This window comes from Triticum aestivum, chromosome 7A (genome assembly GCF_018294505.1).
Source record: "Triticum aestivum cultivar Chinese Spring chromosome 7A, IWGSC CS RefSeq v2.1, whole genome shotgun sequence".
NCBI lineage: Eukaryota > Viridiplantae > Streptophyta > Magnoliopsida > Poales > Poaceae > Triticum > Triticum aestivum.
In genome coordinates this window covers 4,886,107-4,912,174 of record NC_057812.1, presented here as the reverse complement: position 1 = coordinate 4,912,174, position 26,068 = coordinate 4,886,107, and positions in this window count along the sequence as shown.

Sequence of the window (26,068 nt, the reverse complement as noted above, 5' to 3'; positions counted from 1 at the left end):
AAGTTGCTCCCGGGTGCGCACGAGTGAGGACAAAGTGCGCAGAAAAGACTAGTATTGATCTGTGGGGCCAGTCTAGATCCCGCTAGGAGTAACAACCACCGGCGGGTGTGTCCGGGGCGTTACAAGTTGGTATCAGAGTCGACCCTCGCGGTTACACGGATGGTTGCGGACAGGTGCGTGGTCATGTTGTTCATGACGTTTGTGACCCGTCGTGGCACCCGACATGACACATGTACTGGACTGGAAGCACAGACGTATGTTCCAAGAGGGAGCGTTCCTGTGACCCAACGAGGATGTCGGTTCCTCTGAGTGGGGGTGTATGTGATAGCCTGGCTTATTAGGGATGATAGACTACTCATTTCAATAAGGAATTCCTTCTTTTCCGGGAGCCCATTCGGACAGAACTCCAAAGTTAAGCGTGCTCAGCTTGAAGTAGTGTGAGGATGGGTGACCGACCGGGAAATTGCTCCCGGGTGCGCATGAGTGAGGACAAAGTGCGCAGAAAAGACTAGTATTGATCTGTGGGGCCAGTCTAGATCCCACCAGGAGTAACAACCACCGGCGGGTGTGTCCGGGGTGTTACAACCCACCCCCTGAAGGAGTAGGCAGGAGCGGTGGAGCAGTAAGACGAGCAGACGCCACAGGAACTCTAGCAGCCAACACTGACGGAGCAGCAAGTAACCCAGCAGAGCGAAGGCGGGTCTCCTCAGCACGAAGCTCGGCAAGCACCTCCGAGATAGGAACACGACCACGAGCAAGCAGGTGAGCACGACGAGGCTCAAACTCAGATCGGAGGCGAGATAAGAACTCATGAACCCTCTGAATCTCCAAGTCAGACTGCGTAGTCTGACAGCAACGGCAAGTGCCACAAACAACTGTCCGCAGTGAGTCAAGCTGACGCCAGATGCAGAGCACTGTGAATAGAACTCATCAATAGACGAGTCACCCTGCTGAAGAGCATGCTCCTGACGCACCACAAAAAGGTATAGAGCATCGCCAGAGAGCTGATAGCGCTGACAAAGGTAGGACCACATCGCTGCGACAGTGCCGATACCTGATAACCCACAAGTATAGGGGATCGCAACAGTTTTTGAGGGTAGAGTATTCAACCCAAATTTATTGATTCGATACAAGGAGAGCCAAAGAATATTCTCAAGTATTAGCAGCTGAGTTGTCAATTCAACCACACATGGAAACTTAGTATCTGCAGCAAAGTGTTTAGTAGTAAAGTAATATGATAGTGGTGGTAATGGTAACAAAAAGTAGTGCAAGCAATAGTAAATATTTTTGGTATTTTGTAGTGATTGTAACAATAGCAACGGAAAAGTAAATAAGAGAGAACCAGTATATGGAAAACTCGTAGACACCGGATCAATGATGGATAATTATGCCGGATGCGGTTCAACATGTAACAGTCATAACAAAGGGTGACACAGAATTAGCTCCAATTCATCAATGTAATGTAGGCATGTATTCCGAATATAGTCATACGTGCTTATAGAAAAGAACTTGCATGACATCTTTTGTCCTACCCTCCCGTGGCAGCGGGGTCCTAATGGAAACTAAGGGATATTAAGGCCTCCTTTTAATAGAGAACCGGAACAAAGCATTAGCACATAGTGAATACATGAACTCCTCAAACTATGGTCATCACCGGGAGTGGTCCCGATTATTGTCACTTCGGGGTTGCCGGATCATAACACATAGTAGGTGACTATAGACTTGCAAGATAGGATCAAGAACTCACATATATTCATGAAAACATAATAGGTTCAGATCTGAAATCATGGCACTCAGGCCCTAGTGACAAGCATTAAGCATAGCAAAGTCATAGCAACATCAATCTCAGAATATAGTGGATACTAGGGATCAAACCCTAACAAAACTAACTCAATTACATGATAAATTTCATCCAACCCATCACCGTCCAGCAAGCCTACGATGGAATTACTCACGCACGGCGGTGAGCATCATGAAATTGGTGATGGAGGATGGTTGATGATGACGACGGCGACGAATCCCCCTCTCCGGAGCCCCGAACGGATTTCAGATCAGCCCTCCCGAGAGGTTTTAGGGCTTGGCTGCGGCTTCGTATCGTAAAACGCGATGATTTCTTCTCTCTTATTTTTTTCTCTCCGAAAGCCAATATATAGAGTTGGAGTTGGCGTTGGAAGGTGTCCAGGGGGCCCATGAGGTAGGGGGCGCGCCCTAGGGGGGGCGCCCCCCACCCTCGTGGACAAGGTGTGGGCCCCCTGGTCTTCATCTTTGGCGAGGATTTTTTATTATTTTTTATAAGACATCCCGTGGAGTTTCAGGTCATTACGAGAACTTTTGTTTTTTGCACATAAAACAACGTCATGGCAATTCTGCTGAAAACAGCGTCAGTCCGGGTTAGTTCCATTCAAATCATACAAGTTAGAGTCCAAAACAAGAGCAAAAGTGTTTGAAAAAGTAGATACGATGGAGACGTATCAATACCCGTGAACTCCGAAGCAAACTGAGGGAGGACACTTGCAGTGAGAACAGCATCAGGTTGAGCATCATCATTGCACCACTGAGTGTAAGCAGACAGATCATCTCGATAGACCGAGAGAGCATCAGAATAGGCGGATACCTGCTAATCATAAGCATCAACCGCCGCATCATCAAGAGCCTTGGCTGCATCCCGATCTGCCTGAGAAGCATCAGCAACAAGAACCGGCGGAACCAGCAGGGTAGGAGCCACCGGAGCAACATGGCAGGGCGGACAGGGTACGTCACCAGAGAGAACACCCCACAACAGAAGGCCGCGCATCTGGATGCGCATGAAACCTGCAAACTTAGCATAGTTGGTGCCATTGAAGATTACCGAGCACCGATGAACAACGACATAGCTCGAAGAAGACATGAGGAGCTCCCTCTGTTCTTTTTCCCTTTTTTTGGAGTCAACGGGTCAGCAGAGACCCGACCTGGATCGAGCGGGATCAAGGGATTGGGCACCTGCTCGCTTGCCTGCACGCTCGCTCGCTCAGCCCATGCTGGAAGAGAGTCAACGACCACAGTCCACCCGATCTGGATCGGGCAGAAGAGCACGCTAGGCCAGCAGGGGAGTGCTCGAGCGGGAGGGAATCGACGCTGGTGGCTGGGGCAGCGACCCGTGCGCAACGGCAACGGAGGCGGCCCGAACCAGGGGAGCGCTCGAGCCGGGGGCGGCGACGGCGGCCGGAATCAGCCGGGGGCGGCGAAGGCAGCCAGAACCAGCCGGGGGCGGCGACGGCGGCCAGACTTGCCGGGGCAGCGGCGGCTGGACGGAATGGAGCGACGTCCTAACGGGCTACGGGCGGCTGCTGCGCCCGGAACAGCAGCAGGCAGCAGCGTCTCGACCAGAGAAAGAGAGAGAGAGAGAGAGAGGGGGGGGGGGCGGGGACGAGGCCAGAGAGGAGGTTGACGGATACGGCGGCGGCCTGAGAAGATGGCCGGAGACAGCGGCGGCCGAAGGCAGGCAGACTAGGTACGGGACGCACGGGGTTGCATCGTGCGGGGGAAAAGGGCTAGCTTGACATCTGATACCATGTTGAATAATCAGCAACTAATCTTTTACTGAGGGACCATTACATATACATGTGTGGTAAAATGCAGAAAACCCCTTATACAATAAGGATATACCGAAAAGAAACTATACACATCTAACACAAAGCAACTGAGGATGCAGCATGTGTTTGTGTTGGATGGATCACCATCACGCTGCCTGTCTCCGTGTGGAGGGCCAGTGCAGCTGGCCGGCTCTTGGTCCTGCCTCTCTCACTCTCCTCGCAAGGGTCCTTGTTGCAAGACTGCGGAGAGGAAAACACATGGGACCATAGGATTGCTGAAGAAGATGGCCGTCTTTTGCCCGATGCCTTATGGTTCATGATTATCGCTTAAACTTAATTAGAACTTCAGTGTTTCTTGATAGCCAAACGATACAATGTTGGGCAGAGTACTACCGGCCATGTCAGGCTGAGAGTAGCTCACCCAAGATACATCATAAAGATCACCGGAATAAGAAAAAAAAATAGCCGTGAGCTTATGGTTCGTTAGCTTCTCAGGCACTTGCGCTTATTCAGCTTCATATGCTTCCTTAGCCCGCAAAACACATCCTTTCAATAATTTTTTTACATGAGCCCTAAAATCATAAACTTGCAGCATTTGTCTAGAGACTTTCAAACAAGCATCCTTATCCAGCTTAACTTCATATTTATCTGCATCATTGACCAACCTTGATACTTCGTCTTCTGAAATCTGACATGTAGACATTTATTTGAAAGAGTGAAATTTCCCAAGAAATGCACTGCATGCAGCTGGGGACACATTCAAAAAATAGTAGTACATACAGTAACTTACCTTGCAGGATTTGCCAGCTCTTTCAATGCACCATGTCTTATTCAGAGCTGTTGCAATCTTCCGTGAGCCCCAACCATCGGTGTCGATGCCGGATACATCCTTAATGAGAGCAGCTGCATGATGCAACTCTCCAGACTTCTCATTCTCAAAAGGGTCACACTGAAACAAGACGTGAGCCAACATGACAATCCGCTCATTGACCTGGATACAAAGAGTATTCCTTCATCATTAAAGCAAAGGATATATTTTTCCGTACTCCAAAACGTTGCAACGTCGTTAGAGTATGCGAGCTAATTGCTGTTGGGATTAACACCGATTGGTTTCCCTGTCCGGCACGGACTAGTAGCAGTTATCGAAAACTCTACGCCCCACATTAACTCCATCACAGTTGAATCATACAGGCAGGTATTTTCTGAAAAAGAGGAGTCACAGCAAAAAATGATGATAAATAAAGTTATCGACAAAAGTAACGAGCGAACGTTCGGAATTAGGGAATAGATCCGAACGATCTGACTGCCGTTCGATCCTGATTCCCCGCGCGATAATTTCTCCCTCGCTCGCCGCCCGATCCGTTTCTGGCGCGGGCCCAACCACCCGTTATGCTTCCCGCGCGTGAAAAGATATGGCAAAGAAAAAAGTGCACCTCCAGGGAGTCGAACACACGCGCTGCTCCATGGGATACCAGTGCACCACCACCTGGGCTAAGACTGGCTTTTGTATTTTATGTACAGGTTAGCTAATATTTATTTATTCAAACGTGGGAAAACAACAATGTTTTCCACAATGAGAAGAACCATCTGGACCAAGTTTTTTAAGGAACGATGTGTTGTGTTTGTACTTGTCTCCTTATTGTACAGATGATCATTTTTTAGAGAAATAAATGTTTCGCCTCCTAGACTTATATAACTTCTTTTTGTAAATATGATGATAATTTATGCACAGCAAGACTGATAACTTAGATACAAATATTGTGATAAACTTTGAACGAGGGACGGGGTATTGTTGAAATAGAGTTGATAACTCATGTGTATTAGCATGGTAATGTACGCACATCAGAGCTGATAACTTATTTAGCCCAGACGTGGTAACTATTTTGACTCATGGAAAAACCCGTGACTCATGTGTGCTAGCACGGTAATATATGCACAACAGAGCTTATCATTTATTTAGCCCGGACGTGGTAACTATTTGACTCAGAAAAAAGTTATTGAAAAGCACCATCGATAACTCATGTGTATTGGCATGATAATATAAGCAGAGCAGAGCCGATAACTTACTTAGCCAAGGCGTGGTAACTTTTTGATCTGGAAAAAAGTTGTTAAAAAACATCATGACAGCTCACGTGTAAATGACATGGTAATATATGCACAACAAAGTTGATAAATTACTTAATCCAAGCCTGGTAACTTATTTACCAAAAAACTCATTGAGGATATACCAACATAGAACCTACTTTCGAATTTCCCGTCACGTAAGATTTTTTATGTTAAAACGACTTTTTGATCAGACCAACGGTTTTTTGGAAAAAAAAATTGAGTTTCGAAATAGAAGAATGTAGGACGACATTAGCTTTTTATGTCCTCTAGTGTATGCATGCATGTGGGGAGAAGGTAAGAGAAATCATTTTTATGCCCCGATATTTTTTGTGGAAACAAGCTGATAACTTATGTACCACAGATGTGATAATTTACGTAGTATAAGCATGGTAACTTTTTGTCCGTAAAAAGTCGTCGAAATATACTGGGGAAAAATGTTGTTAAAAAATACCTCCATAACTCATGTGTAAACAACATGATAATACACGCACATAAAAGCTGATAACTCATATAGAAATATCGTGGTAATTTTTTGACCGAAGGAATGAAAATTGTCGAAAAATATACCCCGATAACTTTTGTGCAACATGGTAATATAAACAATAAAGCCGATAACTCACTACAAACATCATAATCACTTTTTAACCCTGAGATAAAAGTTTGTTGAAAACATACAACGAAAAACTTTTGTGTAAATGACACGGTAACTTATGTATGACAGAAGTGATAACTTACGTAGTCCAAATGTGGTAATTTTTGGTCTGAAAAAAAAGTCGTTAGAACATATCAACATGGGATCTAGTTTCGAAGATCTCGTCGAGACGATTTTTTTTGTGAAGACGGTTTTTCAATCGGAGCGACGATTTGAACTACAAAACATTTTAAAGTTTGAAAAAAAGGAATTTAGGATGACATCAGCTTTTCGTCCTTTAGTGCATATATGCATGTAATTAGAGGGAGAAGTGCACATGAAAGAAAAATTAGTCATTCTAATGCATGCATGTATATAATTAAAGTGAAAAAAGAATCGTTCTTGTCTATTGCTAAAATCCGAACGTTTGGTAGTTATAAAAATCTTAAAGTTATTAAAAAAAACAGGCAAACCATGAGAAGCTGGCATATCACTCACCAATCTCTCTTCAATGATCTTTTTTATATTCAGGCTTTGCAACAGCCATCCTCTGCCCAGGGCAGTGGTACTTGAGGATCATCTGAGTAAGACTTTGTTTAACACTTAACACCAGTGTCTTGATTAACGGTGCTGGACTTGTCCTCGAGAGTTCGATACTCTCTCAGCCAAACAACCTGATAATGATGAGCATTATGCATGTTCAGGGGCAAAAGGAAATAATGAGTCAAAGTATCTTTTTTTTAGAAAAGGAGGATGACTCCCGGACTCTGCATCTAGGCGATGCATACGGCCACTTTATTAATTATTCTCACAAGACCTTACAAAAAATACAACAGTAAGACTAAAGCCGCCATCTAAGCAACAGACTGTCGCTACACCTATCCAGTTGATGAAGGGACGCAGATAGCCTGGGCCTAATACCAAACAGACATCGCAGCCAAACCTAACATCTAAGACCTGGGGTCCCATCCAGGACGCCTGCCGGGCATGGGTCTCACCGGTCCGGCGTGCACTCAGTGGCCGCCGCCGCCAACTGCCACCGCTCCATCTTCAGAACTATACTGATGCATCAACCTTGCTCGGTCCAGCTATCGTCGACGCCACCACGGCGCCCAACGGCACCTCGTCCCTGCGCGCAAACAGCTGAGCACGTCGCGGTCGTCACTGATATACCTCAGCACCATGCTGCCAAGTACCACCAGCAGACACAGCTTGAAGTCTTTGGAAGATCTATCATGCGTAGCACCTGCCGACCAGGCATGACAAAGCGTAGCACCTGTCGGTCAGGCATGACTTGACATCTCCACCGAAGCTCCGTGCAAGACGAAGTCGCTCCACCTCCAGCCTCTCTGAACGGGAGCACCCCAGGAAGACACGGTGAAGAGTTGAGCACCACAATCACCGCGAGAGCCGGACCAGCCGACCGCCATGGCGAAGCGACACCATTAAAGAGAGAACCGTCGCCATCAGAAACGCCAAGAACGCGCTGCAGCTGTCCCACCTCCCGGCGGACCCAAAGCGGCGCCTTCAAGAAGGTGACGGAGCTGAGCACCGCCGCCGCCCAACAAAAGTTGTGGGTTTTCACCCGGGTACAGGGGAGGACGAGGGGGAGGGAGCTAGATCTCGAAGCCGCCTTCAAGAAGGAAACAGCACCCGGAGCACCGCCGGCGTCGTGGCCGCTGCAGCCGGCCAAGAAATTACTCCGATCCAGAGCTCGCAACCCCACATTCGCGCAGTCAGCCACCGGATTCGGCGGGACTGACGAGGAGGAAGCAGCAGCACGGAGGCGCCGTCTTCAGATCTAGCGAAGGAGAGCAGCAAGGGATCCCTCCAACGCGGCGCCCGCATCCACCGCCAACTCGTCGCCCGCGCGGCCGAGTGGACGCCGCCCTCAACACCGGCGAGCGCTGCCCGCCCAGGACGACGCCGCCCTCACCAGCAGAGGCCGCCGCCTCAAACCCTAGGCCCGAGCCTGAGCGGCGTCGCGGCCGAGGGCCTCGCCGCCACCCTCATCGGCGACCGCGCCGATGACCCGGCACCCGTCTCCGGCGGCGGCGAGGGAAGAGATCGAGAAGGGGGGTGGCGGACGGCGAGATCGGTCGCCCCCGAGTCGCGAATCAAAGTACTAATGAACAGTGTGTGTTACGTTCCTCCCTCGTTGCAAGAAAATGAAATTAACATGCAATCGGGAGAAGGAAATAAGGGGGCACAATACAACCTTCTTTGCCTCGGCGCCGCAAGTGAAGTGAGTCCATATTTTCTGGAGGAGACAAGGGATAAATGTGAGACAAGATGAGTTTATAGAGAAAACTATTTATATCTACAATACCTAATATATAAAATGTGAAACTACGTCCTATGATGAATCTAATGATATAAATGTTTGACATTCTAGATATAAATGTTTTTCTTCACAAACTTGTCAAAGTTGGAGAAGTTTGACTTTTCAAAAAAAATATTCACTACATTATGGAACAGAGTGAGTAGCTAAAAAAGAGCAGTAGAGCACTATGCGAGCTTGGGCCAATAATGCTAAAGATACGGGAAGCTTCAACGGACTTTTACGGGATGGCAGGGTTGGCCCTGGGGTGTAGATCCGCCCCTATCGTTCGCGTCACCTTTGGGAAAAAGAAGAATGAAATGCACAGTGTTCGATGAATTTTCTAATCCATTGTTTTATTTCTCAAAAATAAAAATGTCGTTGAAATTGCATATGCCTATTTGGAGATGAATTCTCTTGTTGAGTTGTTTTCCGACGACTCACTGAGAGTAGTGGCGCACTACTGTTTCACATGATTGCCGTACTTCATCGCTTGAGTACAGTTTAAGTCCACACGATTGCTCTGCCCCGCCACCATTGGTTCTAGCAAGATTATCAACATATCATGCGCTTCTTCGTTTCGCCGATCTTCATAAACCCGCAGCTTGAGAGTTGCTCGCCGGAGATGGCTATGTCACGAACTCACGATAGATTCTTCCGTGTCTGCTGTAGCAAGCATCCCATGAACGCACTCTGTTGATGACTGTAGCACAGTCAGACCGAAGAGAACAGTCAGAGCTTCGGCTGCCTCTGCCTCACTGCAGCGCTCAAAGAAGAATATGGCCCTCATTACGGATACAGTTTGCAGGAGCATGCTTTGGACTTTGGACGTGGTGCACAAAATGGTCCTGTTTGGAGAACAAGGGATGGTAAACCTGTGAGAATTTGGAGGCATGATTTTGGTTACCGCCTATGATCTCCAAGTGACCGCAGGGAAAACTAACTCAAGACTTAACCAAGTCACAGTGCCGGGCACGAATGAATGGGACGCGCAACTGATTGGACTATCATCAAGATGTGGACGACTGTTAGTTCTTGCTCATCACTTCTTTCATTAGCAAGTACCCTGAATTCCAAATCATACATTGTGAATTCTGGTGCGCTGTTAAAGGACAAGATATTAAACAGTGAAACAAAAACTACTCAAGCAGGAAGGCTTTAATTAAGGAACTCACCTAAGAGCTTCTGCGTCATGGATTATCTGCACCTTCGTCCTAAAGTTAGCAGGAAGCATTTTTCTTTCTTTTCTTTCTGTGGGACAGCAGGAAGGCTTTTCTGCCTGTTTGACAACCAACGACAGGCTCTACATCATCCGCCAGTTCAGACTTCAGAGCAAGAAGAGTGAAATAAATGCACGCAAGCTCTGAAAAGTAAAGATGGTCGAAAGTGTCGTCGGTGAACTGACCTGCCTTACTGATGAACACACAATTTTGTAACCCTATTCGTCGATTTCCACTTCGACAAGCCTATCAATTATATGATGTATAGTTGGTCTCCTCACTGGGTTGAAGTCAGTGCACTCTATCCCTATCTTAGCACATACTCGTACTTGTTCCAGTTCCAGTGACATGTCGATTCTGTTACTCCAACTTTCGAGTATCTGCGATATCAAATAGTGAGATGTAGGTTAATGAAAGGATAAACTTCTATCTAATCAGCGACTGAGAATGTAGTCTACAAACCCCATAAATATGATGTTAATGTGCACACCACATAAATATCAAATTAACTAACAACTTTTTTTTATACCTGAAATGTAAACTGCACCCAACTGTTCTAACGCTGTGTAATCTGTATTTTGATGTTCGGTCAAACAAAACAAATAGAAATAAAAAGATAGTGTTAAAGCATTTCAAAGACTGCATTAATTTTTGCCCATTTGCATAACTACAGGTTTACATTAACATGCAGGAATGAATGGGGTGTAAAATTTTGCAGCTATTTTGTGCTTAGCGGTGCTGCATGCGCTTCCATAAGTACAAATTTATATACATATTCAACATCACAATATCCCTTCTTCCCTGTTAGCATCTCCATGATTATAACACCAAGACTGTATATGTCTGTTTGGAACGTGAGGGTTCCATTGAAGTATTCTGGTGGCATATATCCCCTGCATGAAACGAGAGAACGAAATGAATATATAATTTGTAAGTGAAGAAGGAGCTTTCAAGAGGTTTAGCCGCTTACATTCTTCCGGCTAGTCTTGTAGCATGGGTTTGTTGTTGACTAAAACACGTTAGAAGACAAAAGTCACCAATTTTGGGAACCATATTATCATCCATAAGTATGTTTTCAGGGTTTAGGTCCAAATGAAGAATACGATTCTGGTGAAGATAATTTAAACCCTGACAAATTCCTTCAATTATCTTATAGCGCGTTCTCCATTCAAATCCACCAGAAGCATCTACACAGGGAAGAGGAGATGATAAAACAGTTTACTGTTTGAGATACTTGAAATTCTTCATCTTTAGAATCAAGATGTAGACGAGAGGATATATTTATATACTACCATTACATTTGTGGATGATTGAAATAAGGAAAAGAAAAAGTCCATTTTACTACCCTAAACAAAGTTGGTGGTTCACATTACCCCTTGACGTTTTTTCGGTTACCCCCCTAAACAATCCCATACCAGACAAAAAAAACCTGGGTGGTTTGCCCAAACCGGATGCTGACGTGGACATGGTCAAAGGTGGTATTTGACCTACGTGTGGGTCCCACTCGTCAGTTTTTTTTAAATCTAAGAAATAGACAAGAAGTACTGTACTTGCGCCTCACCTGTTGGAAGTTTCGGCCCAGCCCAACCCAGCGAGTGGCAGGGTTGTCTTCAACCCCTCGCCAGGAGGACGTTGCGTTGTGGGCGTTCGTGCGTCGACGGCCACCTCCTGCTTTTCGATGTCCAATGCGTCCCCGCGCCTTTCTTCGCGACCTAAAGAAGTGCACGGCCTCCTCTACCTCTTCCCTCTTTCGCAGCTCCCTCTCCCCTTCTTTAGCTCTCTCCCCCGAGTGTCTCCGAGAGAAAACGTCGCCGCCACCCTCTGTCCTCGTGGCCACCGGCCACCTCTTGCCACACCAACATGTCCAGGAGCTCCGCCTAGACGCCTTGAACATCTCCGAAGAAGAACTCGAGCTCGGACACACTGCATCGCGCTAACCGTTGCCGTCTTCCTCGTTGGCATCTGAAGATCGCCGCTGTCGATTCGGACACTTCAGAGCCTCCCCGGACCAGAAAAGGTGCCCTACGACTTCACTGTGAGCTCCTGCCCATTTACCCTCTTCCCCCTTCGTCAATTTCGTCCTCCAACTAAGGTAGCCGCCATGACCGAAGCCGCCGTCCGCCATTGCAGATGAGCTCATCGCTGCGAAGCTCTCCCAGCCGCCACGTGCTGTCCAGCAAGCTCCTGCTGCCCCGTAGTTTCCACCCCTACTCATCTTGCTCGTCTGCATGCTCCTTCACAGTTGCCCGCATGCACCCGAGTGCTGCCGCCAGCACCAGCCACCCCGGCACCCGCTGCTGCAACCAGCCGCCACGCCTCGTCGCGCTGGTCACGCAGAGCCCACGCGCGCATCCAGCCTCCACCGGAATCGGCCACCCGGTGATGTCTGCCATGCTCCGGTTAGCCACCGGCTAAACCTATCATTTGCACTTAGTTAATCCAGCTCTTGAGTCACTGCCAAGCGGGTCCCGCTGCCTAATTAACCACATGGCTAATTTCCTGTTTTGGTTAAGTTAATCCTCATGGCCCCACCCGCAGGTCAAAACCACCATTGACCAGAGCCACGTCAGCTGCAAGTCAAGACAAACCACCCAGGTTTTTTTTTGTTCGGTATGGGTTTGTTTAGGGATGAAAAGAGCAAAAAAATAGATCAGAGGTAATGTGAACCACCAACTTTGTTCAGGGTAGTAAAATGGACTTTTTCTAAGGAAAACAAAGATGGAAAAACATGTTACAGCCAACGTGATCCTACAGATGATATAGTCAGAAAGACTTCCTCTTGGTAGAAGCTCAAAGCAGAGCAACCTTTGTTGTACATCTGCCATGACCAACTTTCCCTTGTAGGATAGCATTTCTCCCCGTGTGTCCGAACAATACCCTAGAAATCGTATTATGTTTTTGTGCTTTGCCTTCATCAAACATTCAACCTCCTGGTGGAATGACCTCTCACTAAGATACCCGGACAGTTTCTTCACAGCGACTGTCACATTCCCAAGCATTCCCTGCAGCCGGAACATGCCTTGTTAGCATAAATTCAGTCTCAGATCACGGGTACTTGAGAGTTACCGTACCTTATAAACAACTGCAATGCTTCCTCTGCCAATTTCCTGATCATCCGAGAAATAATTTGTGATTTCTTCTAATAGATATAATGGCAAGGCCTTCGGCTCAGCATTTTCATCAAGTAGCATTTGCAGGAGATCATCTGCCGTGAGTGTTCTGCGGTGCCAAACAGATGAACTAGCCTCACTAGTTTCAGTAGACACGTCTGTAAGTTCCACTTCATCAAGCCTAGTGATTATACTGTGTGGATCTGGTCTCATCTTTGGGTTATAGTCAGTGCACTCTTTCCCTACCTCGGCGCATACTCGTACTTGTTTCAACTGTGTGTGTATGTCTCCCTTGGTATTTCTCCAACCTACCCTTCCAGCTTTCAAGCACCTAGCGAATCAACCTGTGGTTGAGTTGGTTAGGTGGACAGTGGTATCCCCAACCCACCAGGGTTCAAATCCTGGTGCTCGCATTATTCCTGGATTTATTTCAGGATTTCCGGTGATGCGCTTTCAGTGGGAGGAGACGTTTCCGTCGACGACGAGGCGCCTACGGTGACTTCGTAAATCTCAAGATGATATGCCGGCTCAGTCTCTCGGAGGTGCTCATAGGGGTAGGGTGTGCGTGTGTGCGTTCATAGGGATGAGTGTATGCGCGTGTATATGAGCGCTTGTGTCTGTACTGATGCTCAAAAAAAAAAGCTTTCAAGCACCTATGAAATTACATTGTGAATTGTGATTTATTTATGAGAATGTACTAACCTCATACATAATATGTTCACGTGCAAAGCCATGTAAAATGAAGTGTACTAGCTGCATAGTTCGTCAACTATGAATTTGAACTGATTGAAAGGTTCTCCAAAGACCAAATTTACTCACACATTTCTGTGTCAGATCACGCCATGTAAATTGGGGTTTAACGTTCAGCCAGAACAGCCACCCAGATGATAAGATATGCAGTTGTGTTTATTTCTCCCTTCAAATTAGTATATTTCCTTTTTCTTGGTAGTTTTAGGCAAGGTTTTGGTTACTGGATAGCAAAATTTTACCAAGGGGCATCGAGATTCACAGTAAACAATGGTTATGAGAAAATACCAGATGGTTAAGCAATAAGTAGTGTGCGAACTATATAATAAATCACAAATGCAAAGTAACCACCCATTGGTTCGTACCCTACCTCCAATATCTTTTTTGTTTCCGCATTGTGCTCTACCACGACATTACTGACGAACTAGTGAAACCACTAGGGTACAAATAAAATCATGCGTATATGTATTCAAACTAGTCGGTTATTAATTTTTGTCCTTTAAGTGGGCATGGCTGGGAAATGTGGTTACTGCAGTAACCAAAAATACCATGTATATTTAAGGAGCTACTGATTTTCCTCATTTGCAAACTTAGTGCTATGTTGATAACATTATGCAACTTTCCACGATAGTAGGAAAATCAGGCATGATATTATACATGCAAAGAAAGGAATGGCATAACTTTTCTTACATTCTCAACATCGGTATACCCCTTTTCTCCAGTCAGTATCTCCATGGTTATAACGCCAAGACTATACATGTCTGACTTCTCTGTAACTTTTCCACTATAGAATTCAGGTGCTAGATAAGCCCTGCATAAAGATCCATATATATGCTCCATTAATTAACGGGAAATGGGGATGATGCATAAAAACAGTACGTAGCCAACAAAATGACCTTTTGAGGAGCTTAACCGTCTTACATTGGTTCAATCAATTTGGTAGTAATTGTCCAGCTTTGATTTTCATCAAAGCACCTCGAGAGACCAAAGTCGGCAATTTTGGGCAGCATATTTTCATCCATCAATATATTAGTCGGTTTCAGATCTAAGTGAATAATGCTATTCTAGTGAAGGTAATATAAGCCCTCACAAATCCCTTTAATAATCTGATACCGCTTTCCCCATTCAAGTCCACGAGATGCATCTATAATACCAGATAAAACTGTGTTTAGTATTCGAATACTTCAAGTCCTTAATCTTTGGATATTGGAGAGTATACAAGATACATCTGATGCTTGAACTAAATCTTCTATTATCATGGTAAACAAAGAGATAGGCAAGAAAATGAAACAAAAATATGGAACAAACGACCATGGTGTACCATCTTATAATTATGCTCACAACATCTAAAATAAAAGTGCTCCCAACTGATGGATCTTCACAATGTTGTGGGAGAAAATCATATTTTATAGATAATCACGACTGTATCTAAATACTATATCACAAACGATAAAATTCATAATTGTATTTAACATATCACGAAAGATAGAATTTCACAACTGTGTTTTAACATATAAAAAGGTCATTGATCTACTAACACTCTTATTACTAGCGGACCACAACCGATATACCTTCCTAAAAGTCTAAAATCTAAATAGCCCTTTGAAAACACTCTTATTACTAGCCCTTTGAAGACCTTACTGATTTAATATCATAAGCAGACTAAATAGACCAATCTAATATCACACAAAAAATGCCAGAATTTTGAAAAGTTGGGCTTCTTTGCGCTGTAAGTTTTCCATTTGCCATTAATAACCATTGTTGGACCGCTGATCGCCTCGCGAAGATAAGGCTACCGCACCCTGTAGCCTATGCCCTCTCTGTGATCGGGTTTGGACGTGGATTCTCCAAAGGCTTGGCTTTGCTGCGATTGCACCCCAGCTTACTGCAGTTCGCTTCTCAAGTTGGTGGTTCAGCGCATGCAATGGAGTCCCCAAAGAATTCCAGAAACAGAATGGGCTCAATTATCTCATCATCTCAAGCCTGGGAGATTTGGAAGCATAGGAACGAGTAATAGAGCTAGACCGTGAGTCCCCTTGGTCTTACAGGCTGTGGCAAACGAGAGCGCTTTGTGGTGTTCAGCTGGTGCCTCGGGACTCAGCGAGCTACTCCTAAGTTTGCTCACCCCGGACAATTAGTCCTCCCTCTAGGCGAGTCATTCGTGTGCATCTATTTGTGTGGCGATCCTTTGCTAGTGTGTGTGGTGTGTGTTCGGGGCGGGGGTCTTGCTGACACCTTCACTGTACTTGATTTTCATCTTAATGAAATGATACGCAACTCTGCTGGGTGTTCTTGGAAAAAAATAAAATAATGAATGCATAATAGTACACCATAGTGTCTCGAAAAGATTGGAAATGGTTAAAGATATTTCCCACGCGATCACCAGAGATATTGTGCAAATTTTATTGATAAAGTAAGAGAGATGGTAATGTGACCCTACCGGTGATGTAATCATGAAGACTCCCTTTAGGTAGATACTGAAAGCACAGCAATCTTTGTTGTACATTTGTGGTGACAAATTTTCCATTGTAGCTTATCCTTTTTCGTTGCGTGTCAGAACAACATCCCAAGAATCGGACTATATTTTTGTGCTTCGCATTCATAAGACAGCCCACTTGCTTGTAGAATTTATTCTCATCGATTTCAATGGTTGTGAAGAGCTGCTTCACAGCCACCATCCCATTCCCTAGCAATCCCTGCAATCTCAACATGTCTTTCACTTTATCAGTATTCGCCAGCTTCTTGCACAGCTATGCTATGATTAATACCATGGTAGTTTAAAGTTATTGTACCTTATAAACAACTGCAAAGCCACCCTTTCCTATTTCCTTATCGTTGGAGAAATAATTTGTGATTCCTTCCAAGAGAGATAATGGCAGGTTCTTTGGCTCTGCATCTTCATCAAGTAGCATCTGCTCCAGGTCATGTGCCGTGAGTAAACCAACCTACTTCACGAATGAACTACTCACGACATTTTCAGTGAACCCAATCATGCTTTCTGTTTCTTCAAGCCTCTTGATAATACTCCCTGGATCTGGTCGTATCGCTGGGTTATATTCAGTGCATTCTTTCCCTACCTCTGCGCACACTCGTACTTGTTCCAACTGAGTTTCCCCATTTGATTTGTCCAATCTATAACTCCAACTTTCAAGTATCTGCAAAATTGCAACCTTGAGTTAATGGTTAATGAAGACGGGTAACAACTTTTTGGATGAGAAACTAAAGTAGGTAGGCTACGCAAAGTTGCGAACACCCTGCATAATATTATTGTGCAAACAACAAAATTTCTAACACCAAACAAACAATGAAATAACCTACGGTTCCTTGTCAGAGCTACTTGTATGCACATTGCACTTTTCTGTTCGATCAAAACAAGTACAATAAAATGTGGGTTTTTCATGTCAGCGGCAACTTGTGCGACTATTATCAAAAAAAACATAAATTTATGCAGCTATACTTTTTTATACCTTCAAGTTTTATATTTGCATGTGTTCGTCTTTTTTATATTGCTTGGTCTCTTTAGGAGTGTTACCTTTTGTTTTCAGCTTTGCCTTTTTTTAAGAAGTTACTCATGTTTGTTGGTTATATTACACAACCGAAATTTGAATTTTTTTTCCTATATATTCTTCCAAGAATGTTACTTTTCCATGTGCCAAGAATAGAATAACGACTTGGCGATTCTAAAAAAGAAAGAACTAATGACATTATGCAAAAATATGCACACATGATTTTGTTAAAATTGGACTACAACATGACACTTCATATTAAAGACAATAATTCGTACCTTCTCCATTTTGGTGTATCCCTTTTGTCCTGTTAGCATCTCTGCAATTATAATACCAAGACTATATATGTCCACCTTGGGTGTGATTTTTCCACCGTAGAATTCTGGTGCCAAATAACCTCTACATAGAAATGGATGGATGAATATGAAACGAGACTGCAATATAATTCATGTATGCCTAACAAAAAATTCAGAATGTGAGGATACGGGCCAGCTTACGGTGTTCCAGCAAGTTGTGAAATGTTAATCTGGCTTTGGTCTTCAGTGAAGCACTTTGACAGACCAAAGTCGGCTATTTTCGGTACTAGGTTGTCATTCAGCAATATATTAGCGGGTTTCAGATCTAAGTGAACAATCTGATTATCATGGAGATACTTTAAGCCATTGCAAATGCCTTTGATTATTTCATACCGCTCTTTCCATTCAAGTCCACTGTATGCATCTATCACAGAGAAAAGAAAGTGGAATTAGGATTCAAGATAATTGAAGTCCTTAATATCTGAATACTAGAGTAATTTTTGTTATGTACATATGGAAACCAAGTAGGAAGGCAAGTTTTGTGCAGAGTCTTCATCGATAAAGAAGGTTACTACCAAAAAGAAGTAATGTGCAAAATGTTCCTACCGGTGATATAATCATGAAGAGACCCTTTGTGTAGATACTCAAAACAGAGCAACCGCTGCCGTACATCTGCCATAACAAAGTCTCCCTCATAGTCTACCATTCTCCCTTGCGTATCGGCACAATATCCTAGAAAACGTACGACATTTTTGTGCTTGACCTTCATAAGGCATTTGACCTCTCCCTGGAATTTGTCCTCATGGATATGCGTATTGAGTAGCTTCTTCACAGCGATCAACCCATTGAAAAGCACCCCCTGCATTCGGAAAATTACCAATGTGCACACATTTTCGAGCTATCATATCTTTTTTTCAATAAACAGGGGATCACCCCCGGCTCCATTTCATATAGAAAGAAACCACATCATAGCAGTATCTTACAGACCCGAAACACCCAAACAGAGAACAGTCTACAGCCAGAATAGTCTCAGGAGGAGATCTACCTCCCAACACAGATTTTTGAAACAGAAACTACCGGAGCATGCTGCAAACAGACAACAACGTCTACTCTAACACTCAACCACTCAAACATGAAGCCACCACACACTAGGCTAACCTAGACAGACAGACCCCTCTCCCCACCGATGCTGACCACATGGATGCTGTCTGCTTCCTCTGGGTGTTGCAGTTGGTACTCCAGCGTGGCCCTTCCTCCGTGTGCAGCATTACCCACTGCCTTTGTCCAGAGCCCAGCATCAACGATTTGGTCTTCAAACCACTTGCGGCAGCTCAGCCTGGTTCTAGCATCAACGGATTTCTCAGGGTCCTCCAGATCAGATCTCGAAACTCTTGCATTTTCCCCCTTGGAGATCTTGGAACAGCTTGGTCCAGTCCCTCAGATAGCGGTAAACTAGCCCCAGAACCTGTTTCATAGAAATCCAAGAGCACCTATTAAACACTACAAAATTCCTAAAATTCCACAATCCCCACAGGACAGCAGAGCTCACAACATTCAGTTGCTTGCATTTTTTGGCACACAGCCAGTATTTAGCTACAGATTCAAAATCAACCACAGAAATGTTAAAGACAGTATTAACCTCAGCCCAAACTAGCCTAGCTACCACACATTCAAAGAGTAAATGACGAACAGATTCAATCTCCTTGCAAAAAACACATTCTAATGGCTTCACTATGCCTCTCTTCCTAAGGTTATCACAAGTCATGATTTTATTCTGCGAAAAGAGCCATAGAAAACCCTGCACCCTGGGTGGAACTTTCACACTCCAAACAGCAGGGAGGTAAACAGGCTGCACCCCCCTGAAATTCACAATGGCGTACATGGATCTAGAAGAATAAACCCCTTTTGATTCATACTTCCAGATCAAAGAGTCAGCCTCCTGGGAGAAAACAGTTAGTGACAAAATCTCAACCAATTCAAACCATTGCAACATCAGCTCATCTGAGAAGGTCCTCCTAAAGGTACATTTGAGCTCCTGGCCATCCCAGATCTCTGCAATGGTTTTTTTTTTCATTCACCAAGACATACAAGTCCCAGTATTGGGTAGCTAAGGGAGTGTTACCATACCAGGTATCCTCCCAGAATCTGACCAATCTACCATCACCCACTTGCCACTTGTACCCTACTTTCACAGCCTGCAAAGCCCACATCACCCCTTTCCAAAACTGGGAGGGGTGTGGGTCTCTACAGCAAAGGATGTTGGGGCTTTTAGTATTATATTTGTTATCTACAATTCTCCTCCACAGAGAGCCCTCCCCAGCAATGTACCTCTTAACCCAAGATCCAATCAGGCAGAGGTTCATATCTTGGAGGTTTGGAACCCCCATACCCCCAAACTCTTTTTTCATGCAAATGGAAGGCCAGTTAGCCAAATGAATTTTATGAGCACCATCAGTGTCACTCCATAGACAATTGGCCATGTGGGAATTAATCAAATTAAGAGCCCACTTAGGAAATTTGAAAAAAGACAGGAGATAGATAGGGATGATAGCTAAGCAGGTTTTAATAAGAATAATCCTCCCTAAATATGACAACAACTTTCCTCTCCACCCAGCTATTCTTGCCAGAATCTTATCAATAAGGTATTGCAGGTCCTCCCTGCTTAATTTGTCAAAATGTAATGGGATGCCTAGATATTTGATAGGGAAGGAACCCACCACACATTGGAAAATGTCTACAAACTCATCTAACTCCTGCGGAGCAACATTAATGGGAACTAGAGCACTCTTGTGGTAATTAATTCTCATACCAGACACCTGTTCAAAACAGGTAAGAATCCATTTAAGATTTAAGGCTACTCTACTATCCTTTTCTAAAAACAATAAAGTGTCATCAGCATATTGCAAACACAAGACCCCCCCAGGAGCCAACTCAGGACACAAGCCCCTAATCAAGCCTGAGTGGGATCCTTTAATTAACATCCTAGAGAACACATCTACCACCAAGTTAAAAAGTAAAGGAGCTACAGGATCTCCCTGCCTCAAACCTTTACCAGTGAGGAAGAAGTCACTTTCCCCACCATTTAATTTGACTCCAACAGAGCCTCCTTGAGTAACACTCTTAATCCAACCAATCCACTTAGACCCAAATCCTCTCAGAGCCAACATCTCATAAAGGAAATCCAGATTAACTTTATCACAGGCCTTTTCATAGTCTATTTTAAACACTAAACCCTGTCTACCAGTGGAATGCACTGCATGCACTACTTCATGTGCAGACACCACACTCTCTAAAATAAATCTACCCCTCACAAAGGCAGATTGGAAGTCAGATATCAGCCTACCAATCACTCCAGCAAGCCTATTAGTAAGAACCTTAGTAAAGATCTTAAACACACAATTAAGGAGACTAATAGGTCTACATTTGTTCATAGTCTTAGCCTCATTCTCTTTAGGAATCAAGGTAATCATGGCAAAATTAAGTCTAAAAAGGTCCAGGCTACCATTAAACCAAGCATTAAGCATCTCAATAAGATCATATTTAACCAATTCCCAAAAGTTTTGATAGAACATAAAGGGTATCCCATCAGGACCAGGGGCCCCATCTGAGTATGACCCAAACACAGCATTTTTAATCTCCTCTTCTGAGAACTTGGCCTCTAATCTAGCATTCTCCTCAGGAGATACTTTGTCTTGCTCATTATAAAAGTCATCATGTAGATGTATGTCAGGTTTAGCCTCCCAACCAAATAAACTCTTATAGTAATCAGTAGCTATCTTCTGCATACCCACACTATCACTAACTGGGCCATCATCCCCTTCCAGGACATGAATAATCTTTTTTCTCCTCCTCTGGTTAGCTATTGCTTGGAAATAAGCAGTGTTTCTATCCCCCTCTAAAATATTTCTATCTCTAGACCTTTGTCTAGCTTTAATTTCCTCTATCTCCCACATATGTTGTAATTCTTTAAGGATGCAACACATCCTATCCTTATCCTCATCAGTCACTGTACCAGACTCAGCTCTAATATCTAGAGAATCATAGTCCTCCATAAGTTCTTTCTTATCTCTCCTCAGGGCAGCCTCTATGTTTCTACTCCACCCTTTAGCTAGCCTCCTAAAGGTTCTAACCTTATGCTGCCAAATATCTATAGGATTATTACTGTTACACCTACTAGACCAAGCTCTCACCACTAAATCATTAAAGTCAGGCCTGGTCAACCACCATTTCTCAAACTTAAAGCTGCAGGACTTGGGGATCAAATTGACCCCAGATTCCCAAACCACAGGAGTATGGTCACTGCCCACCCTAGGTAACACTCTAGCACTAGCCAAAGGGTAAGCAGCATCAAACTCAGTGGTGCAGAAAATTCTATCAATTTTAGACATAATCAAATTCTCTTGATTGTTACCCCAAGTATATAATCTACCAGACATGTTGATCTCCAACAGAGACCACATGTCTACCCATACATTAAACTCATTAGCCCACCTAAAGTTAATATTGCCATTGTTCTTGTCCTCTACAGTTCTAACAAGATTGAAGTCACCACCAATGATAGCAGCACCAACCCAATCTAGGAAAAGACTATGCAACTCAGAGAGAAAGGCATCTTTATCTACATCATAAGCAGGGCCATAGACTGTAGTAATTCTAGAAACCAGCCCTTTACTTTTCTCCTTGACCAGAACACTAACCGAAAAAAGTTTGATATCCCAACTAATAATATCAAAGTAGTCTAGATCTACCCCTACTAAAATGCCTCCAGCAGAGCCATTAGAAGGTAAAAGATTCCACTCAAAATTCCTATCACCCAGCAGGTTCTTAAGAAAATTTCTAGTAAAACTACTCTGTTTAGTCTCCTGAAAACCAACATAAACAGGATTCAAGGGAAGGATCATGTCCTCAATACATTTCTTTCTCCCAGGAGCCATAATGCCCCTGGCATTCCAGAAGATGTATCTCATGGACAATTTTCCCTGGGGTGCTTGCCCCATCTATGTCTAACAGGAGTCCATCCGGCTCCCTCATCTACCACACATCTTTTATCCACACTACTATTTTGATCTAGATTTCCAGAAACAGTAATAGACTCACTACAGCTACTGCTAGTATCTGCAGACATATTTTCACCAATTCTAACACCAACACTACTAGTCATATCAACTAACTCATCAACAGGAAGAACACAGAAAGGGTTTTTTGAAGCAATACCTCTCATTGTAGGAATCTCGAGATTTTGCTTCATTTTCAACATTTGAGCTTTCTCAATAGTATTTTGACTCCCGGTCACCCTGGCACTTTTCCTAGCAGCTTGCACAGGGCCCCAGTTTTTCTGCTTCCTCCTTTTCTGGACCCCCTGTTCCTCAGGCACTTTCTGTTCTTGATTCACCTCAGCATCATCCAAAGACTGAAAAGTGGGCATGGTATCCTCAGGGAGATCATCCGGTTCCTCCAAAGGATCCTCTTGAACCTCAATCTCCAGCTCTTCTAGCTCTTCAGCCACCTCATCCAGCTGCTGCAGCTCAGAGAACATGAAGGTAGTCGCCTCCATCTCAGGGTTCTCCATAGGCATTACAGATGAACCATCCAGGCCCTCATCACACTGAGGTTGAGATTTTCCACCTTCCAAGCTAGCTGAATAGGATGAATTTCCTTCCAGAGACCTCTTCTGAACAACAGTATTACTGCAGCTTCCTTTGCCACTCAAGGTTCCCTCATTGCTACCAGATGCATTACTGCTTTTCCCAGTGCTGTCCTGATCCATGCCATTAGTGTCCATTTCTCTGCGTTTGCTTGAATCCTCACTCTTGTCATCATCACCTCCCACTCCCACACTGTCCTTGCCTGCTAGATCAACAATTGGAACCTCAACTACCATCCTAACTTTAAAAGTTTTACCTCCAATGCCAAACACTCTCTCAGTAGGAATCTTGGAGGGGTCCCTACATTGGACTTTCACTCTAACACACTCAAAAAGAGACTGAAACATCCCATGCCAATCAAGATCAATCAGCAGGCCAAAAGCTGAGGTACACTGGTCTAAGACAGACCACTCACACCATTTTGGCAGCAGCCCCTGATCTGCACCCAGACTTCCTTCAAGTCTTCCATGCATTTCAGGTCTTCTTTCCACACCTCCACATTCACAGTGATATTTGGGTTGGTTAAACCAAAGCAAGGGTATCCAGCAACTTGCTCAACTGAAATGTGTGGTGGGAATTTCACCACATAAGACCATCTCCCCAGTGCCCTCACTTGCCAAGGCCAATTGGTCTTGTAGATCTCAGAAAATTCCTTTATCAGCTCCTCCTTAGACAACTCTCCAGCTTCTACATAAACAATCCCACAATTCCTCATATTCCCCAGGGCATTTGCACCCAGGTCTGGGACTTCTACATGGTAGAACCCTAGCCCTGGAGCCGCACTCCCAATGTACTTTGCCACTTGATGTGGCCTCTTCTTGACTGGGCAGGCATCCACTTGATGAGCAGTAGATTTGCAGATGAAGCATTTTTTGGTAAATCACACATGGCTCTATGGTGTCCTGGGTCACCACAGTTAAAGCATGTCACCTGAGCATAATCTGTGAACTCCCTACTGCCAGTGCCCTGCATCTGAGACTGAGCATTGCTCCCTCCCGAACCTTTATCCAAGTTCCTCTTCAATTTCTCTTTCCCTGGAACTCCACCTTGACCCTGTTGAGCTTGCACTTTACCACTCCCCTACTTCTTCAACTGCGCATCAGGGACCTGTGGCCTCATCCGGCCCTGCCCACCAGGGTGATCCCATTGTGGACCCTGCTGGTGAACCATGGGAGGGGCAGGGTAGGGAGGTTATCCTCCAGCAAACATCCATGCGCTGGAGCCCCTGGGAAACCAAAGAACGGAGGTGGGTAACAAAACTGCTGCATCCCCCCCGACTCAGGCAGCGGCTCCTGCGGCGGTGGTACAGAGGACACCGGGCGGGATCCACGCCCTCTCCCCCTACCTCTGCTATCGGCCATCGCGCACTTCTCCTGGATCTCGGCGAAGCTTGGTCACGGTCCTCGCCCCCACGACGATCCCTTGCAACTGAAATTGACGCTGTTGTTGAATCTACAATCCTCCTCGCTTGCTGGGAAGCAATCAGCCACAGAGAATGCTTCACTAGCAAATCGCTCCTTCAGGATCCAAACCAGAGTCTCTCCACCCTTAGGGTTCCGCCTTGCGCCGCCGCGAACTCGATCTGGAGGAGGGGGGGAGGTGGGGGAGGAGGGGAACTCGATCTGGATCCCACAGCTGCCCAAAGTAACCTGCATCCACCTCCCCTCCCCCGCTGACCACCGTGGCCCATCCATCCGGCCCCTCCACGTGACCATGGCCCTCCAAACTGAATTTGAAACCGCCCCCCGCCGTGAGCAGCAACAACGGCGAAGTCTCTCCATTCCTGAATCTGCCCGCCGGAATCCCCCTTGAACGCCGGCGACATCGAGCTTCCGCACCAGAACCACCAACCTCATCATCAAGGGCTAGACCACCCTGAATAGCCGCCACTTTGCCCTCTGAACACGGGAAGTGGACGACGCTTCCCCCGCAGCCCAGTTCAAAATCAGATCCGGCGTGAGCGCCCCCCCCCTACCTCTGCTGTCAGCCATCGCGCACTTCTCCTGGATCTCGGCGAAGCTTGGTCGCGGTCCTCGCCCCCACGACGATCCCTTGCAACTGAAATTGACGCTGTTGTTGAATCTACAATCCTCCTCGCTTGCTGGGAAGCAATCAGCCGCAGAGAATGCTTCACTAGCAAATCGCTCCTTCAGGATCCAAACCAGAGTCTCTCCACCCTTAGGGTTCCGCCTTGCGCCGCCGCGAACTCGATCTGGAGGAGGGGGGGGGAAGGTGGGGGAGGAGGGGAACTCGATCTGGATCCCACAGCTGCCCAAAGTAACCTGCATCCACCTCCCCTCCTCCGCTGACCACCGTGGCCCATCCATCCGGCCCCTCCACGTGACCATGGCCCTCCAAACTGAATTTGAAACCGCCCCCCGCCGTGAGCAGCAACAACGGCGAAGTCTCTCCATTCCTGAATCTGCCCGCCGGAATCCCCCTTGAACGCCGGCGACATCGAGCTTCCGCACCAGAACCACCAACCTCATCATCAAGGGCTAGACCACCCTGAATAGCCGCCACTTTGCCCTCTGAACACGGGAAGCAAAGTTACTAGTGGTGGTGGCCAGTTCATTGTAGGGCTGCTCGTGGTTACCTTGCAAGAAGCGCAGATGCGATCTTCAAAATGTTGGAGGAGTCAGCGGCAGGAAGACGCGGATGGTTTCTGAGCTTGACCAAACTAAAGGAAAAATAGTGGGTGTGGGTGGTGTCAGGATAAGGACCAGGACGGCCACTTGGACGGAACATTTAAATAATATAAATATGATGGTGGCCTGCCTAAAAAGAAGTTGAAAGAAGTACTATTAGGCAACTTAGGTCCGCTGTTTGGTTCTACTAGTAAATGGTTGCACGTGTAATCTTAAGATTTGTTTTTGTTTATTCTACTTCATTCGTTGTAATCAAATCAAAGCAAT